Raw genomic sequence first — 4,497 nt, forward strand, 5'->3', positions numbered from 1 at the left:
TTTTCTGTCCCTGTGGGCGACTGAACGGGAGTGGAAAGGGCACCTTGCTGCAGCCCAGCCGGAGCTTTTGCAAGAGGGGGACCTCCTTGGGAAGGGAGCACAGGCCTGTGCCATGGCCATGTGCTGTGCCAAGGACAAATATTTTCCCTTCCCAAGGAGGTCCCCCTCCTGCAAAAGCATTTACACTGTCTGTGGGAAGGAAAAGAGGACAAATTTGCAACTTGGACACTTTTTCAGCTCTGGGAAGTACAAAAAGTCCCAATAGCTAGGACACAGAAGTGTTGGCCAAGGGGACTCCCACCCAGGCCAGGGATGTCCCAGGGGTCTTCTCTGCTCGGCGACGCTGGTGGTGTCATCACAGCTAAAGGCAGAGAGACAGAGACTAATCCCTGGTCCTGGGGCAGGTAGCATGGATGGTCACCCTGCTTTGGATGCCTGTCTTCAGAGCAGGCCACATCTACGGATCATGCTCTTCAGACCCTTGTGGGTCTGAAGAGTACGTACAGCTCTGTGGGTATATTACAACATCATTATTATTCTCAGAGGGGTGTTTTTTTGCCTGGCTCAAATGTCAGAAAAAATTTGAGGGCAGTGGTGGAGTAGCAGGAAACCCAGGCTTTGTCCTGGAGAGAGCTGGGAGGAATAACTCCAACCAAAGCTGAAGAGTGAGCTGACGATGAAGGAACCTGGGTCAGGACTGGAGCTGCTGCCTGGACCCCCCTCCTCGGCAGCACATGTGTACCTAGACAGGTAGGTCACTGTGTCTCCATGTCAGGACATAAACAATAAGACACCAGCAGATGATCCATGTGTGGTCCAGATTCTCTAAGGCCCCCGACAGCTCTCCCAGCAACCCGAAAATAGCCCCAACACAGGTGCTGGGAACAACCTCTGCAGCATCACAGCATCTTCCCGCAGTGCCTGGTCTTTCCCACACTGGAAACATGCGTGTCCTAAAGGCTCAGTGTTGTCCCAGGGTTTCAGAGCTGATGTTGCTCCAGGGGACAGGAGGCTGCACCCAAACTCTGACCTCTCTTGGCTGCTGGGGATGGTTAATGGGGAGGATAATTCCTGGACTCTTCCTACCAGCAGGCTGAAGAAGAGGTTTTGAGGGGAAAAATGAAGCTGCTGGTGATTTGATGCGGGTGCCTCGTACCTGAGTAACGCATGGGCCCTACCACACTGGGAGCCTTTAAGAAGGCAGACGCCTGTTTTGAGCAAGGGTTGGTTGCTGTGGGTCCTGCATGGGAGCAGGGGAAAGACCAGGCGACTTTTTGAGCTTCCTTCGAATCACCCTGCAACGTTACAATCCTGCCATTCCTCGAGCACCACGAGACTCCCTCCACCACAGAAGGCCAGGACAGTGGCATCTCACAGCAGAGACAAGCAGTGACAGGGATGCTCTGGGCATCTGCCATACAACCAGCTTGGAAGAGGCAAGCCAAGCTCCCAGGATGTATGGTCCACACTGGCACGGGCTCCTCGCACGCTGGGCCCAGGGCAGTGCCTGGCTTGCTCAGCAGAAGGCAAAGGCTGCCACGCACTCGACTCTTGGCCAGGCTCTCCTGGTTGTCGGAGGTAACTGTGCAGTCAGCCCACATCCCTGCGGGGTGTGCCGGTGCCAAATTCCTGCTGCCCAGAGATTTCGGGGTCATTGACATGAAGCTTGCTCATGTGTTTGACTGTATTAAAGGCAAGGAGCTCCTTTCTGGGCCAGTTTTCTAGGAGGGTGTAAAGGAGAGGTGGTGCAGCCCTGTTGAGGCATGTGCCCGGGCAATCTCCTGCAGCCTTGCTGCCCTTTGGACCAAGGCTCCCGAAGCTGTGATTTGCCTTGCCGGACGAGTTTTCAAAAGCCAGCTATCAGCTCCTTGCTCCTAAACACGTGTCCCTGTAATAGAGGCAGTTTACCCTCTGCTAGAATTGAGCAACTCAACCCTCCTCTTGCATTACCGGGCCTTTCAAGCATCGTTTGATAAGCACTATGAGCGCAGCTCCTCGGGCATTGCTACATCTTTTGGCGTGCTTTGCTCTGCCAAAACTGTGTTTCAAGCTAGCTATAAATTATGCTTCACGGTCGGCTTTTATCTGCTCGCCATGCAACGGGCGAGAACAAAGGCCACTACGTGCCACACCAAGGCAGAAGAGCCAGGAGCCGGGTGTAGGCAGAGGCAGGGCAGGCGGCAGTCTGCTGGAGGAAGCAAAACAACCTCAGCCCGCTGCCAGCGTTACATCAGAGATGTGGAAAGCCGGGGTGGCTGCCGCTGCCAGCAAAGGGTGAGGGAGAGGGGGGGAAAGAGGGCAGAGAAGTCTGGTTTTGCCTGCATGGCACCGAGCAATCACAGCAGCAAACAACGCGAGGCACAGCCATCGCGCCAGCAAAGGGACCATGCAGAACACAGGCACGGACAAGGCTGGGGAGAAAGGCAGAGCTGTAGGCACAGAAAATGAAGACCTGCGCAAGCCAACACCTCTAGAAACTCCAGCTCTTCCGAGGCCATCCTCGAGGGAATGGCATTGCCCAACCCAGCGGTTCGGGACAGGTCAGAGAGTGGCTTTGCTCGCACGAGAGTGAGTGAATAAGAAGAAATGTCATTTGCACGGTAACAGACCTTCATAGGTCAGTGCCTCTGGGTCTGTCATGCAAATGTGCATCTGCTGGAGAAGGCTGTGCCTGCCGAGGGTGAGGAGGAGCCAGTGACACCGGCGAGGCTTAGGGAAAAAGGCGTCAGCCAGTGCAAGTACAAAACATTATGGTTTGCTACTCTGAGTGAGGTTCCTCAGGTCTCATTTCAGCATGATCCTTTTTGGTGGAGTTCTCAGCTAGTTCTGCCTCCTTGGAGGACCACAGCCCGTGGGGCAGGCACTCGGCCCTTCTGGTGGTGCCAGGGCTGGGCAGAGAGAGAGGAGTGAAGCTGGAGGCCTCGGAAGTCCCTTTTTACAGCAAGGATGAGCTGCACAGGTGTTCCAATAATCTATCTTTGTGCAAACACACCAGGGGCTTAACAGGATCTTTTCTGTGAATCAAGGTGCCTCCCGAGGCTGCTGTGAGAGTAACCCAGCGCACCCAGCATCACCTTTTACTGAACTGGTGCTGCCTGCTGCGTCCTGGCTTAAAATAAAACTCCCTGAATAACCGTGAGCTCCATCAGATACAGCAGCGCTCAGTTTAATCGCACGCCTATGGCCCGCAGACCGTGTCCAGTGGTAACGCGGTGGGAGATCCACGCTGCATTCACCTCGCCTGACTTCAGCAGCGAAGGGCTGACAACATCCTCGCTGCAGTGGTTTTGTTTTGTCTTTCATGTTACCAGAAGTAAGATTAGGCAGGAAATTATGGTCCGGCCAACACCTCCATCCAGCTTTGTACCTCCAGCGTTACCGACAGGTCCGTTGGGGCTGAGAAGCTCGAGAAGCTCGTGCATTTTGACATTCTGTCCTGTAGGAAACCTGTCTGGGATGAGCATCACGGGAAGCATAGCTGGGAAGTGCCCTGCGAGCTGCAGCTTTGCACCATCTGCCTAAATCACACGAGAGGTTCTGCTGAGATGGGCAGCTGCTGGACTCCCATCAGATGCTGAATCACTGCTGAGTCATGCTGCAGAGGGTTTAGAAATACTCCAGACTTGTCCAGTTTTACTTCTCTGCATTGCCAGTTGCACCAGAGCATTTGAGGGTGACTAACCCCCACAATATTAGCTTTCAGTGCCTGCACCCCTCTAACTCACCAACAGACTGCCTGTGCTAATGCAGAAAAGAGATCACAACTGGAACAGCACTGACAGAGCACGCAAGGGACCTCCAGGGACGAGGAGACATGGTGAAGGCACCCACACACCTGTGGCACCCCAAACGTGCAAGGACAAAGGGTAAGGACTTGGAACCTGGTAGAAGTGGATCTTCCCCCGCTTGAAGCATTATCCATACACAGAGTATCCCAGTACTCCAGCAAGGGAAGTTGCAACCAGTGTGGATCCAGGACCAACAGAGTCAGAAAGTGGGTCCGTCTTGTCCTACATTAGCCCCACAGAATCACAGAATGGTGGGGGTTGGAAGGGACCTCTGGAGATCATCTAGTCCCACCCCCTGCCAGAGCAGGGTCACCCAGAGCAGGTGGCACAGGAACGCGTCCAGGCGGGTTTGGGATGTCTCCGGAGACGGAGACTCCCCCACCTCTCTGGGAAGCCTGTGCCAGGGCTCTGCCACCCTCACAGGAAAGAGGTTCCTCCTCATGTTGAGATGGAACTTCCTATGGTCAAGTTTGTGCCCGTTGCCCCTTGTCCTGTCCCCGGGCACCACTGAGAAGAGCCTGGCCCCATCCTCCTGACACCCCCCCTTTCAGTATTTATCAGCGTTGATAAGGTCCCCCCTCGGTTGTCTTTTTTCCAGACTGAAGAGACCCAAATCCCTCAGTCTTTCTTCATCAGAGAGATGTTCCAGTCCCCTCAGCATCTTGGTAGCCCTTTGCTGTCCCCTCTCCAACTGTTCCCTGGCCTTCCC

Source organism: Rissa tridactyla, chromosome 21 (assembly GCF_028500815.1).
Source record: "Rissa tridactyla isolate bRisTri1 chromosome 21, bRisTri1.patW.cur.20221130, whole genome shotgun sequence".
NCBI classification, from domain to species: domain Eukaryota; kingdom Metazoa; phylum Chordata; class Aves; order Charadriiformes; family Laridae; genus Rissa; species Rissa tridactyla.